The following is a 16,192-nucleotide window of genomic DNA, read 5'->3' as shown; positions in this document are numbered from 1 at the left end:
TAAGGAATTCTTCAGCTCGTACTCCCTGAACTGGCCTTGGATCTAACACTGTGAAAACACTAAGAACTACGAGTCTCTATTTAAAATGTGCTTTGCTTACGCTCCTGAGGACCATGTGTCCTGGCACTTCTTCCAGGTAGGGGTAACTCCCACTTCTAACCCAGCTCCACACTTGCTGCTTGGGGACTGTGCCTTCTTTGCACCTCTTCCAGACAAGAACTCCTCCAATCCTGAGCCCAAGTAGCACCTCCTATTTTTGCTGCAACCCCAGCCCGGCTACTTATGGAACACTGTAGAACCCTGTGAGCCTTCCACTGACTCCTGAAGATTTGCATCAAGAATCTTCTAACTCTTGCTCACAAGCTTTACATAGCCCCAGTTGAGCTGGGACCACATCTGATGCCCCATTGCCATTCCAAGACTAAACTCCAATCACCATTCATCTGGTCTATAACCTGACAAGCTGGGGTAACAGCAAACAGAGATCCAAATACCCACGCAAAGCTGGGACAGATATCCACCCCATGAAACACTTCTAAGGACCTAACTCCAGTGCCTAGGTCCTACTGCAATAAAACAAATTACATGAATAACTAAGACAATATGTCTCCTCCAAATATTAGTTCCATAGTAATCGTCCCCAAGAAAAGCAGCCTAGATGCTGCATACAACAATTATTTCAAAACAGCAATTCTAATCATGCTCGAGGAATTCAAAGAGGACAAGAGTACACGCTGGGAGGAAGAGGACAAAGTCAAAGCAGCTGAAGGAAATAAACAACTCAAGTTAAGAAAATAGCTTTATAAAAAGAATTTTTGAAGAAAAGCCAAACAGAAATAAAACATAAAGTGAAAATTGAGGAAGTCAAACTATAAGCTCAATGGAAAGACTGACCAATAGCATGGATGGATCAAGTGGAAGAGAGAGTGTTAGGATTTGAAGATAAGTAAAGGATTTGGATCACTCAGCCAAAGAAAATGTTAAATCAAAAATAAGGCCAATAACAAAACCTTTTAATGGAATGTATAGAAACTCTGGGACACCATTAAAAGACCACGAATCACAAATATAGAAGCAGGAGAAGAAACCCAAAGCCACAGAAAATAGTTTCAGGAAAATATCCCAAAATCTAAGGAACCAGATACTTATCAAGATGCAAGAGGCATACAGAACACCAAATAGGAAAGATCAGAAAAGAAGCTCCCCACATCATATAACATTCAAAACATTAAATGTACATAACAAACAAAGGACTTTGAAAGGTGCAAGAGAAGCTGGGTGCAGCCGGGCACAGCTGTAATCCCAGTACTTGAGAGGCAGAGGCAGGTGGATCTCTGTGAGTTCAAGGCCAGCCTGGTCTACAAAGTGAGTCCAGGACAGCTTCACAGAGAACCTGTCTAAAAAAAAAAAAAAAAAGAAAAAAAGAAAGAAACAGAGAGAGAGAGGAGGGGGGGGGGAGAGGGAGGAAACACTACAAAACAACAAAATGATGTGAATTAATATATACTGTTCAATAATAACTCTTAATAATAATGGTCCCAATTCCCTAATAAAGAGACACAGACTGACAGAGTGGGTTAGGAAACAGAGCCCATCTTTTTTTCTTCCTCCAAGAAACATACCTCACCATCAATGATAGATATCACCTTGGGGTAAAGGATGGGAAAAGGTGTTCCAAGGAAATGGAACTAAGATACAAATGGGCATAACTAATCTAGTATCTGACAAAATACACACAAATAAAAAAGTAGTCAGGAGAGGACATCATTTCATACTCACTAAAGAAAAACCAAACCACCAAGAGGATATGAGAATTCTAAACTTAGATGTGCCAGGTACAAGTACACCAAATTCTATTAAATAAGTACAATTTGATTTAAAACTACAAACTAACTTCAAGAAATTGACAGTGGGTGACTCCAATACCCACTTTCATCAATAGATAGGTCATCCAGGGGGGGGGGGGAAATCCTAAAGATGGATTCTTGCATCAAGAGAGAAAGAAGGAAGGAAATTTTAGAAATAAATGAAAATGAAAGGACAATATATGAAAAATTGATGAGGCACAATGAAGGTATTTTAAGAGGAAATTTATAATATTGTCTACATCAAAAAAATTTGAAGGGCTAGAGAGACAGCTCAGCAGTTAAGAACACTGGCTGCTCTTGAAGAAGACTTCTTTTTTTAAAAGATTTATTTATTTATTTATTATGTATACAATGTATACAATGCATGTACACCTGCATGCCAGAAGAGGGCATCAGATCTCATTATAGATGGTTGTGAGCCACCATGTGGTTGCTGGGAATTGAATTCATGACCTTTGGAAGAGCAGTCAGTGCTCTTAACCTCTGAGCCATCTCTGCAGTCCCTGAAGAAGACTCTTTGGCTCCCAGCACCCACATGGTGGCTCACAACTGTCTATAATTCCAGGTCCAGAAGATCCAACCCCATCTTCTGACCTCTGCAGGCAGCAGACACACATGTGGTGCACATAAAAACATGCAGGCAAAGCACTTAAAATACACAAAATTAAAATAAATAAACCTTTTTAATTTTTTTGAGATATCTCCAATTCTGAGAAAACAAGAGCAACATCCCAAAACAGATGATAGAAAGAGATAATTAAAATCAGGCCTCAAATTAGTAAAATAGAAACAACAAACAAACAAAAACAATACAAAGAAGCAATGAAACAAAGAGTTGGTTCTGTTAAAATATTAGCAAGGTTAACAAACCTTTAGTCAAACTAACTAATGAAATTAGAGGTGAAATAGAAGCCATTACAACAGACATTTATGGCATTCAGAGAATCATAAAGACAATTAAAAACAACGACTCTGTTCTAAGGCCAAGCGAGGTGGTGCACACCCTTAACCTCAGCACTCAGAAGGCAAGGGGCAGGTGATCTCTGCGTGTTCAAGGTCAGCCAGGGCTACAAAGTGAGACCCTGTCTCAACAAAATGAATCTCTATTTTACTAACTGGAAAAATCTAAGAGAAATGGATGAATTTCTAGATATATATGACCAGCCAAAGCTATATCAATATGAAGTAGTAATTTAAACAGACTCATAACAACCAATGAGATAGAAGCCGTAATTAAAAATCTCCCAACTGGGGCTAGAGAGATGGCTCAGTGGAAAAGAACACTGACTGCTTTTCCAGAGGAACAAGGTTCAATTCCCAGCACCCACATGGCAGCTCAGACCTGTCTGTAACTTCATGATCTGACACTCTCACACAGACATTCATATAGGCAAAACACCTATGTACATAAAAAATGAATAAATATTTTTTAAAAAGTCTTCCAACTAGGGCTGGAGAGATAGCTCAACAGTTAAGATCACTGGCTGTTCTTACAGAGGACCCAGGTTCAATTCCCAGCACACACACAACAGTGCACAACGATCTGTAACTCCAGCTTCCTCATGGCAATGTGTGCTATGCATGTACACACACACACACACACACACACACACACACACACACACACACACACACACACACACAAACACACACACTCCTAACTTAAAAAAAAAAAAAAAGCAAGACCAGACGGCATCAGCACAGAATTCTACCAGACCTTCCAAGAAGAACTAACACCAACAGTCCTCAAATTACTCTGAAAAACAGAAAAGGGACAGTTGAAAAGTCTTTTTATGAAACTAGTTTTACCCTGATTGCAAAACCAGAGAAAGACCAAACAAAACAAACAAACAAAAAATTATAGGCCTATCTCTTTGATGAACATAGACACAAAAATTCTCAATAAAATACTTGCAAGACAAATTCAAGCACAGATTAAGAAGATCATGCACTAAGATCAAGTCAGTGTCATCCCAGAGACAGCTCAAGACAAGATGCAGAAAAGGCTTTTGACAAAATTTAACATCCCTCATGATTAAAGTCTTGGAGAATCTAGGAATACAGGGGACACATCTCATAATAAAGGCAACTGCCAAACAGGACTATTCTCGGAGCCAAACTGTTACCACCTTGAGGAGTTCATTTGGGTCTGCTTTCCAAAGACCATCCCAGCTGGGCCTGTGGCTGCGATGGAGTGATCAAGAACCACGGCCACCCTTCCCTAAGCTGCACATGGCTTCAGGGTCTCTGGGAAGGGCTGGATGATACAGGCAGGTAAGGATTAGGGGAGGGGGGGGGGCTCCATTTATATAGCATGGGAGAGTCAGCATCTATGCTGGGTGGAGACCTTCTACTGTGGCTGCTTTAAAGTCACCCAAGCTCCTACTGCAAACCTCTACGCCATTGACTGCCCTTTGCGTAACTAAGCCTAACCCAGAGTAAACTTTGATGAACTTGTACCTTGGTTTGTCACTGGGATTGTAGGAGGAACAGGTAGATAGTGTTTGTTTTCCAAGGGAATAAATTTTATCACCAGCATCTCACAAATTCACAGCCAACATCATGCTAAACAGAGAAAAACTCAAAGCATTTCTACTAAAATCAAGAATTTTTAAATCAAGAAAAAAAATTGATCCTTTTTTGGTTCATAAGCGTGATGATTGGGTATTCACGCCTCTGTGTGACATGTGTCGCCCACTAAACCTTGTTACGACATGGGCACATTACCCGTCTGACGTTGAAAAAACAAAAAAACAAAAAACAAAACAAAAAAAAAGAAAAAAAATCAAGAAAAATCTTCTCTCTTGCTTAATACAGCACTTGAAATCTCAGCTAGAACAATAACAAAAAGTAAAGGTGATAAAAGGGAATATAAGTATGAAATGAAGAAGTCAGATTATCCTTATTTGCAGATATGATTCTACAAATAAAAGACCCTCAAGACTCCATCAGAAAACTGTTACATCTGATAAAACACATTGAACAAAGTATCAGGATTACTTTGTAAAAAAATTACCTTACAAAAAAATCAGCAGTCTTTCTATAAACTGGCAACGAACAACAGGGGAAAAAATACATTTACAATAGCTTAAAAAAAAAAAAATCCAAAAACCCCCAAACTTGTGATAAACCTAACTGAGGATGTGAAAGAATTGAACAATTTTTTTTTAAACATTGGAGAAAAAAATGGAGAATATACTAAGAGATTACAGAAAGCGGAAAGATTTCTCATGCTCATAATTGGGAGGAATAATATTGTGACAATGGCTATCCTACCAAAAGCAATCTAAGATTCAACACTATCCCATCAAACTCCCAAAACAATTCTTCACAGAAATTGAAGCAATAATCTTAAATTTCTTATGGAAACACAAGGATAGCCAAAATAATCCTGAACATTAAAATGCTGAGGCATCACCATCCCTGGTTTCAAGTTATGCTGCAGCACAGTGAAAAGGATAAAAACAGCACACAGTTGGCATAAAAACAGGTTCACTGATCAATGAAATAGAATCGAGGACCCAGATATAAGTCCATACTTCTACTACAACAACGAGGTTTTTGACAAAGAAGTAAAAAATATACACTGAAAAAACAAAAATAAAAACAAAACCCCATAGAATTTTCAACAAATGGTTCTGGTTAAATTCACAAAGAAATGAAACTGAATCCTAAATGGTCAAGGACCTCACACATAAGTAAGGCCTTGGTGCGCTGGCTCTGCTAGGGCACTGCAGCTGACATCTGCTACTTTACAGGCTCTTCTTTCTTCCACTCTTCCTCATCCTTTTTCTTCTTCCCTTCTAACACCCTAACACTAGATAAGAGAGAAAAAAGGACAGAGGGAAAAGGAAAGAGATCCCTGAATAAAGTCAGGGGTTGGAAGGGGAAGGCAACATTATCCTTAGACTACTTCCTGCAGATTGGGGGGTGTCAAGTTCATTGGGGCAAGTTTGATCTTTGCCTCAAGATATCTAATTTCTTCTTGTTGTTTCTTTTTTGTACATAATTACTTATCAAACTGACCAACAGCAACCAACAACCAACCAACCAACCAAACATCAAAAACAAACCAACAACCCAATCTCAGGGCTCTAGCATTTATATACTATCTAAAAAGTCCCCAGAATCCCAAACATTACACAATAGCAAAGACCATCTGCAGTAGGCAAAGCCACACCTCTGGTAGGGCATGAGGACAATCACAGCCAATTGCTGAGAAGCAGCCCCATATGCCTACACCTAGGATTAAAATAAAAACATATTCTTATACTGTGTTTTTTTAAAGAAACTAAACTTCCAGAATTGTTAATTCTATTTGTAGGCACAGGAAATGACTTTCCAAACAAGACTCTGTAATAAATGGGACCTCATGAAAAAAACAAAAACAACCGGCCCCCCCCCCAAAAAAACAAAACTATACAGCAAAGGAAACCATCACTCAAGTGAAGAGGCAGCCAACAGAATGGGGAAAAAATCTTTACCAGCCATTTATCTGACAGAGGACTAGTGTCTAAAATATTAAAAGACCTCAAAAATTAAACATCAAGAAAATAAACAACCCAATTAAGTCTTGGGGCACAGAACTAAATGGAGTTCTTAAAAGAAAAAATAGAGATGTCTGAGAAAAGTAAAAACAACAACAACAAAAATTTCAACATACTTAACCAGAGGGAAATGCAAGTTATAATTACTTTATGTCATCTTACAATGGTCAGAATGGCTAAGATTAAAAACAAAACAAACAAACGACAGCAAATGCTAGTGTGTGGTTGTAGAGAAAGGGGAATTACTAGCTGCTAGTGGGATTGCAGACTGGTGCAGCCACTATGAAAATCAGTGTGGAGGTGTCTCAAAAGCTAGAAATAGGCCTACCATGTGATCTAGTTATATCACTCTTGAGCGTGTACCCAAAGGACTCTACATCCTACGACAGATGCCTGCTTCCCCATGCTCATTGCTGCTGTATTTCCAATAGCCAGCTAATGCCAATAGCTTAGATGTCAATCAACAGATAATTGGAAAACGAAAATGAAAAATGTCGTTTATATAATAAGATTATTTATACATACATCTATATAATAGATTATTATTCAGCTGTTAAGAAAAAAGTGAAATTAACAAATAAGTGGATGGAACTAGAGTTGATTCTGACCCAGAAATGTTTTCTCTCATCTGAGGATGCCAGCTTAGAAGTCAAGGGAAAGGTGAAGTTTTCAAAGGAGGGGCGTAGTGAATGTAAAAATGTTTTTGTTTTGATCCCAAGTGTGGGATGTGAAACAGACTTGTGGGAGGACACTGGTGTTTGCCTATGAGAAGAGGAACTGTCTCTTGTGAGGGCATGGTCTTTGCCAGCTGATAAACATCCTAGTGCAGATTGTGAGAGCGCACGTGTGTGTGTGTGTGTGTGTGTGTGTGTGTGTGTGTGTGTGTGTGTGTGTGTGTGCGCGCGCGCACGCACATGCATATATACATACACACACACAGAGGCTGGGCTTCTGGCTTTGGCATCACTTCCTATCACTTGGCTGTTCACTGCTCCACTTCGAGATGCTCCTAAAATGAAACACCCCGGAGAATGCTTCCAGGTCCCAGGTTCCGGCTGCTGCAGCTGCAGTCACCTTGCTGAATTGCTGGTCTGCTGGAATCCTGACGACAGACAGTGGAACCAGTCCAAGGAACTGAGTCTAAAAAGGTCTACTTCTCCTGTTCTCATTAACCTCTTTTCTCTCCTACCTGGGGTAGGTGGGTAGGAAGGGAGGTATAGGCATTAAGGAACACCAAATAAAGTAGGTCTGAAAAGGTTCGGAGCCTACAGAGGGGAAGATATAACACTGGAGGTGTTATGAGGCAGGTGGGGAAGGAACTAGAGGGAAGAAATGGGGAGCTGACTTCATCAAACATATGCATATTTGAACATGTAGGAAAAGCTGATACAATTTTGGTTTTCTCATCTGCAAAGTCCTATTACCGAAGGGAGGAAAGCACTGAGCTGCCTGATCAATGAGGTTAAAGCTCATGAGCTCATGGCATCAAAATAAACTGAAACCATTCAATAAATATGAATAGAACCTGCATTCCCAGTATACAGAGCCTGTCTTCACTGACAAGGGCCAGGCCTTGAAGCTCCTGCCACCTAACACACAAAAGAACTCACTAAAGAAAGGCTTAGCTCAGTGTCTCCAGAGCACATACAATGTGTGTAAAATATGCGCAAGGATGCTGATCGTTTTTCTAAGGATAGCTTATTCTGGCTCAACAGGACTGAGTGGTAATGTGGGCAGTGAGTTAACAAATTTTTTTTATGCTGTATTATCTAAATGTAGATATATTCATACAATTTTACCCGTAGACAAAAAGTACTTGTCTAATATTTTAAACTTCTAAAATGTGCATAAAGTATTGCAAATTGAAGTAAAACGTACTAAATTATATTTATACTATATAATGTGAAATGTTCTAATTATGCAGGGATTTGAACAGATGCTGTGGATCTAGAAGAAATTATGAGTACAAAAGGAAAAACAGAAAAAGTAGAGAAATTATGAACACACGTAGAAATAAGACTAAGCTGAAGTTATTCAGATAGAAAGGTAGAATTTAAATTATAGTGTTTATATGGCATCTTGAGACAGCTCTGAATAAAGATCACACTGTATACTTGCTTTAGATAAATTTGACAGAAGTAATTCATTTGATTCATCTAAATGAATAACTTCTATGTAAATCTGAGCTGGTTTAAGACCAGTGATGCTGACAATGAGAGTAAAAGGCCAGTGGCGCACATGCCTTTAAATCCCAGCACTTAGGAGGCAGAGGCAGGTGGATCTCTGAGTTTGTGGCCAGCGTGATCTACAAAGAGAGTCCAGGACAGCCAGGGCTGTTACACAGAAGCTGCCCAATGTGGATGCTGGGAACTGATTTCGGGTCTTCTGTAAGAGCACTACGCACTCTTAACTACTGAGGTATTTTTCCAGTCCCTAGCCCACACCCCTGAAAATAAGGCTTCTAATCAACTACTTCAAAATAATCCCTATCACATGTTACTAACTTTTAAGAATACTATCATTGAGTCAGGAGCCCTAAAAACATCCCCAGGAACACTCAGATTTCTACCAGAGCAGACCCGACTCCCCCTTGAGACAGGATTTCTCTTGTAGTCTTGGCTGTCCTGGACTTGCTTTGTAGACTAAGCTGGCCTTGAACTCAGAGATCTGCCTGCCTCTGCCTCCTGAGTTCTGGGATTACAGGCGTGTGCTACCAGAGCAGACACAGCAGCTTTGTTAGTGCAGTGATAGTGACTATGACAGAAGCACTCACTGGGAGTGAAAAACACAGTACACTAAGAGGAAGGCTGTGTGAGGGGTTCCTCTCACAGGAGTGACTTCTCCATGCTCCATTCTCTGAAATGTGTCCTCCTACTCCATCCACTCTTCCTCACAAATGGCTAAAGCCCACAGTCCAGTTTCTTTTCCTTGAAGAACACTTGTATATAATTAGCTCAAGAACAAAGATTCCTTGGATCAGCTTCATGTCCTTGTTCTATCTCCAACACCAATGGGTATTTGCATTTGCCTTAATTGCAGCAGTCCACAGGCTGTGGACCACCTTCTCCTCAAAAAGGAGTGTACTGTGTTTATAATACCATAGATTAGCATGCTTTCAACCTTGCTCAGAGGAACGTCTTGTAGAGGGCAGTGCTGAGAACAAGTGGCTATTGAGTGCTTAGCCCTAAAATGCAGTATCTATGTTACACATTGTGCTGGCTAGGCTTTTTGTCAACTTGACACAACCTAGAGTCATCTGAAAGGAGGGAATCCTCCTCTTCCTCCTCCTCTTTTTTCTGAGACAGGGTTTCTATGTATGTGTAGCCCTAACTGCCCCGGAACTCACTCTGTAGACAATGTTGGCCTCGAACTCACAACAAAGACTCACCTGTCTTTGCCTCCTGAGTGCTGGGATTAAAGGCGTGCAAGTTTTTTTTTCCATTTATGGTAACTGAAAGTTTGCTGGTGGGACTGCAAACTTGTACAACCACTTTGGAAATCAATCTGGTGCTTTCTCAGAAAACTGGAAATAGTACTGCCTCAAGACCCAGCTATACCACTCCTGGGCATATACCTAAAAGATGCTCCTCCATACCACAAGGACATTTGCCCCACTACATTCATAGCTGCTTTATCCATAATAGCCAGAAACTGGAAACAACTTAACCAAAGAATAGAGATAAAGAAAATAGAGCCGGGCGTGGTGGCTGTGAGTTCGAGGCCAGCCTGGTCTACAAAGTGAGTCCAGGATGGCCAAAAAAAAAAAAAAAAAAAGAAAAGAAAAAAGCTGGGTGCAGTGGTGCACGCCTGTAATCACAGTACTCCAGGAGGCAGAGGCAGCTGGATCTCTGTGAGTTCAAGGCCAGCCTCGTCTACAAAGAGAGTCCAACACAGCCAAGGCTATACAAAGAAACTCTGTTTCAAACAAACAAATAAACAACAACAACAACAAAAAAAAAAAATGAAGGAAGGTAAGTAGGTACATTTAGGCAATGGAATACTACTCAGCTATTAAAAACAGGAAATCATGAAACTTGCAGGTAAGTGGATGGAACTAGAAAGGATCATCCTGAGTGAGGTAGCCCAGGCCCAGAAAGACATGATTACAGGATAACCATACTACAAATCACGGACCCAAAGAAGCTAAGTAACAAGGAGGCCCAAGAGAGGAAACTGGATAGGTGAGGGTGTGGGGAGGGAGACAAGAGGGGGTGGATCAGAGAGTGAGGAGGGAAGGTTTGAGGGCCTGGAGAGAAAAGGGAAAGTGAGTGTGGGAGCATCACCGAGACAAGCTGGAGACCTGCAACGGGGTAGGCTGCAGGGAGGATATGGGATATCTGTAGCTGAGCTTCCTAGCAGTGGGGGACACAAGACTGAGGAGGCCACTTTCTAGCCAGGCAAGATCTATAGTGGTGGGAGGGGAACACCAATCTACCAACAAAACCTTCAAACCAAAATTTACCCTGCTTACAAGATGTGCAGAGATAGAGTGGAGACTGAGGGAATGACCAACCAATGCCTGGCCCAACCTGAGATGCCACCACCACCACCACCTCAATAGGAGAAAGCCAACCCCTGACACTGTTAACAATGCTCTGCTACTCAGCTGGGTGTTGTGGTGCACGCCTTTAATCCCTGCACTCGGGAGGCAGAGGCAGGTGGATTGCTGTGAGTTCGAGGCCAGCCTGGTCTACAAAGCAAGTCCAGGACAGCCAAGGCTACATAGAGAAACCCTGTCTCGAAAAACAAACAAACAAAAAACCACAATACTCTGCTATGTTTACAGACAGGATCCTAGCATAACCATCTTTTAAGAGGCTCCATCCAGCAACTGATCAAATCAGATGCTGAGATTCATAACTAAACATTAGGTGGAGCTCAAGCAGTCTTGTGGAAGAGTTGGGGGAAGGATAGAAGGACCTGGAGGGGACAAGAAGGTAGCAAGAAGACCAACAGAGTCAACTAACCTAAATCCATGGGGCGGGGGAGCATCTACAGAGACAGAAGCACCAACCAAACAGTATGTACTGACTAAACCCAGGTCCCCTACATATATGTAACCAATGGACAGTTTGATCTTCATGTGGGTCCCCTAGTAAGCTGAGCATGTGCTGTCTATGATATGGACTGTGTGGCCTGCTTTCAATCACTTTGCCCTAACCCTGCTGCCTTGCCTGGCCTCAGTGGATCTCGAGGAGGGGCTCAATCCTCATGTGACTTGATGAGCTGTTGGGGTGGACTGGTGGGAGGGGGCTCCCCTTTTATGAGACAAGAGGAAGGGGACAGGGAAAAGAGAGTGGGAGGGACGGACCGAGAGGGCCTGCAATCGGGATGTAAAGTGTATATATAAATTAAAAAATAAAAAATAAAGGCATGTACCACCATCACCTAGCAAAGAAGAGAGACTCTTAATTGAGAAAAATACTTCCACATGACCAGCTGGAGGTAAGCCTGTGGGGTGTTTTCTTGATTAAAGATTGATGTGAAAAAGGGATTGAGTTCTTCTGCAAAGAGCTCTGAGAATTAGACTGCGCAGCTCTTTTAGAGTAGAGAGCTTGAAAGCTGCACGTTCTAATTCTGACAGCTCTTCCATTTAATCTTAAAGAGGAACTTCTGCTTTTACTGCGGTTATATTTGGCATCACATTGAAATTTAAGACGATAACACCTTTAATTTTCCACAGCAGAAAACACAAACCTTTGCAGAAGAAATCAATCGCTCATTAATTATCTTACATTTGTGGGAGATGTGATCTCTGGAGAACACAGACAGTGGCCTAGGGTGATCAGGACAACTTACTACTGATCCCTGGGTTTATCCTAAAAGACTTTCATTCTACACATCAGTGGTTCTTAACCTTCCTAATGCTGCGACCCTTTAATACAGCTCCTCATGTTGCGGTAACCCCCAATTGTAACATTATCTTAGTCGCTACTTCATAACTATAATTTTTATGACTATTATGAGTGTAATGTAAATATTTTGGGGTAGAGGTTTGTCAAGGGAATTGTGACCCACAGGTTGAGAATCACTGCTATCCATGATTCCCCTGAAAACCAGACCTATACTAGAAAAAAAATTCAGTAAGTAAACATGACTATGGAGTATGTGGAATAAATTATATTGTCAGCGTGGCAGGATCTAGGGTCACCTGAGAGACAAGCCCCCAAGGATACTTGTAAAGGATTATTTAGATTGGAGAATGCTGATATTTTCAAGGTATTTTCTTGATTAATTGAGGTAGGAAGGCTCACCCTGAATGTGGCTGGCACCATTTCACAGGCTGGGATTCTGGACTGTATAAGAAAGTAAGCTGAGCACAGCATTCCTGTCTTGCTTTGCTTCCTTTCAGATCTATGTGACCAGCTGCCTCAAACTCCTGCCATCACGACTTTCCCATGATGGGGGGGCGGGAACCTCCAACTGTAAGCCAAAATAGTCCTTCCTTCCTTAGGTTGCTTTTCAGAGTATTTTATCACAGCAACAAGAACAGTAACTATGATGCAGTAAAATCCCTTTAATATCAGGGTTAACTGTGGCACAGAAATCTTAACAAATGTAGACCACATTATTTTTATTTTCAGGATCTAAACCTAATCATCTTTATTCACAGATGTTTTTCTATCCATGATGGCTCATGGCCAACAACAGAGAAATTGTTAAGAACCATAGAGGTCTCACATGATGTCCCTCTCCTAGGTGAGGAGCTGTTGGCAGTTAGTGGCTGCATGTGTGTATATACAGTAGACAATCTACATGTTTGTTTGTGTGCGTGCACATGGAGGCCAGAGACAGCTGCTGAGTGTCTTCATTGTTTTCCACCTTATTTTTTGAAACTGAGTCTCTCATTGTGGACCCTTCTGTTAGAGCCAAAGTCTGGCATTTCTGGATAACCTCGGAGTTTGGTATAAAATAACAGACTCCCTTTCTTAGCTGGGTTCCTTCTCTACCTGACCTGGGAAACCCCAGATCTTCTAAGGAACATCATGTAACCTTCAGGGAGATTACAAACCCAAGCCTTTCCTGGTAAGAAATCCATTCAGCAAGCATCTAGGGACTCCTGGACACACCCACCCTATGCTAATGAGATCTCTCGGTGTTTTGGATTTCAAGCACTGACCTTTATCCACACCTGGAGTCCTTCCTCAACCCATAAGATAATTAAGTACTGTGCTCCGCCTCTTACGATAGGACTGTGTTACTATATGTAAGTCAAGTATCTCTGGCACCCCTAGCCCCAGTGAATGAAACACATCCACTCTCAAATCCCCTCCCCTCGCCCAAGGTTTAGAAGTCCCTGTTTCACACGAAATAAGAAGGTCAGCATCATCTGTTTCACCAAAGATCATCTGATACTTGTCATTTATTCTGGGGAAGGAAGGGCTCCCCTCCTCCCCTAAGAATTCATTGCTGGACCCCTGGGGCTTGGCTGCCATCAGCCAGCCATGCCTCCTGGCTGCTATGTCAGTGAGGATTGGTGCCTCCATCTTTCTAGCGCAGTGCCCTTCTGTGGGAGCAAGTGGCTGGCTGTTCCCAAAGCAGCCATTTTACCTGGTGAGTAAGCCTCCATTACAGGCTGCTCAAGGAGCAGCCACCAACTCGCCCAGGCCTGGCCTTTGTTGCCTCCTGGCCTGGGTTTCGGAGGCCTGAGCTCCTTTGACCTTTGCACTTCACTGTTTCTGCCCAGAGTGTGCGCTTCCTGTTGGATGCAGAACAACATCTCATTGAACTCATTGGCTTATGGATACCAAGGCCAGCGCTGGCTAGTGTGCTTTAGGCATCCCCCTGTCTGCATGGCTTACAGCAGAAGGGTTAAAAGGCATACACCACAATGCCCAGCTTTTTACGTGGGTGTTGGAGACCAAGCTCAGGTCCTCAGGTTTGTGCAGCAGGCACCTAACCGGCTGAGCCATCTCCTCAGCATCCCATAAAGCTATCTTTCCTATGCATTTTTCTCTTTTGAAGCAGCATTAGAAAGCATGTTTCTTAAAATACCGAAATGTCATACTATGAATTAACTACAATTGTATCAGCGTGGACTCTTTCGTTTTACTTGGTTATATGTTTGTTCTTATACACACTCTTCAGATGATGTGGGAACAGCTTGCCAAGCTGTCTGAAGTTATCCTTAACACAAGGACTAGTGAAAGGCAGCAAAAACAGTGGCTAAGAGCACAGCAAGCTGCATAGCAAGTAGGCCTGGGACTCACGGTCAGTTATCTACTCTATAACCCCAGGCAAGCTAATTATCCTTTCCACTTTTTTTTTTTTTTTTAAATTTATAAAATGGCAATAACTATTTCATGGGTTGTTGGGAGCCTTTAAATGAATTTGCTTTGTGAAAAAGCTAAGAACAATGATTGTCACACATTTATTTTTTAAAACTAGCCGTGTTGTTAATATTGATAAGTTGAACCAACAATGCAAGCCAAATATTTCAGGTACCTAATCTGGAGGGGTACAGCCATGTGCTCCTTCATCCTTCAGTGGACTGTACTTTATGCAACTGTTTTCCACTATAGTTCTTCTTACATGACTGACATTTCAGAAAGGCTCAAGCCTAAACTGACCACACAATTTAACATGTCTCTTGGCAATAAATTCGAGTCACTATAGATAACCACCTCAACTTGTATCGCATTCATCACCTACAATCTAAAACAAACTAAGCTCAGCTGCCTTGTAGTGAAAGGGAGAGCCCACTTAGTCTTGATCAGCATATAACTGCACAGTTCTGTTGTGGAAACTATCAGATGCCTGGAGCCAGGTAAAATGATCAAGGTCAGGTGGCTGCTGATTTGGTCTACATAAGCTCGTGCACGGAAGCTTGCCCAGGCTCAGACTCCTTTACTGGCTTCCTTGTGTTCTCTGCTGCAGCTGCTCTAGGCCTTCCCTGCTCTTCAGGTTCCCTGTGCTGTCCAGAGAAGATAGCCTGTCCTCAGTTAAAAAAGAAAGAAGGAAGAAAGAAGTAAGTCAAGGTCATGTAACGATGCCACTTCATCTGCCTTTTTTACCTAGAAGCTTCCGATGGCAGGGCCTCACCTCAAAACTTCCAGCACCAGCTCCTTCCGTCTGTTTTTAGGAAAGGCTTACTCTTCGAAAGCTTAGCCCTCTCACCTTTAACCTTTCCAAATGAACGCCCTTCACACCCACCTCTAGCCTCGCTCACTCTTTATTCCTTGGGTCACTGTTACTGGCAGTCTCAGCATTTAACTGTGACAGAATCGCTTGGGTATTTATTATTTGTTTATTTGTGGTCTCCAGTTCTACTGCCATTCTCAGTAAGAATGTGAATTACCTGCTTTTGTTTGTTTGTTTTTACGAGACAGGGTTTCTCTGTGTAATCTTGGCTGTCCTGGACTCGCTTTGTAGACCAGGCTGGTCTTGAACAGAGATCCTCCTGCTGAGATTAAAGGCGTGCGCCACCATGCCCGGCTGAATTAACTACATTTTAAGTAAAATGCCCATGTTAGTCTTGTACACATACCAATTTGACAACTGCCATAGACTAATAAATCTTTTCACTTTCTAATATACTGAGATGATCTTGAAAACATCAACGTAATTGTCCCCTCCCCACAAAACAACAAACAACAACAAATAGCACAGTGAGCTACACTTCCCTTGAGGGATTCTCCCTCAGATTACCACCGTGCCTCTCTCTCATCTCCACTGATTACATCTATATTCTGTAATGTGTTTCATTTTTACCAATTTCCGCCATGTCCTCTCAATCTTCTCTAGTCGTTTTCGTCAGTGTTTACATTGATGGCTACT

The 16,192-nt window shown here is 41.7% G+C and overlaps 1 protein-coding gene and 1 non-coding gene across 2 annotated transcripts in view; one reads left to right on the top strand and one right to left on the bottom strand.

Moving 5' to 3' along the window:
- The window catches only part of Mosmo (modulator of smoothened), a 56,416-nt gene that overhangs the window by 16,005 nt on the left and 24,219 nt on the right, over positions 1-16,192 (bottom strand). The gene's annotated exons all lie outside the window — the stretch shown is intronic.
- LOC127190233 (small nucleolar RNA U13) lies at positions 4,501-4,605 on the top strand. Its single transcript, XR_007830734.1, has one exon. It is a non-coding gene; the product is annotated as a small nucleolar RNA U13 (small nucleolar RNA).

This window comes from Acomys russatus, chromosome 5, assembly GCF_903995435.1.
Source record: "Acomys russatus chromosome 5, mAcoRus1.1, whole genome shotgun sequence".
Lineage (NCBI taxonomy): Eukaryota > Metazoa > Chordata > Mammalia > Rodentia > Muridae > Acomys > Acomys russatus.
The sequence above is the reverse complement of the archived record's forward strand: the minus strand, read 5'-3'. Positions and strand labels throughout refer to the sequence as shown.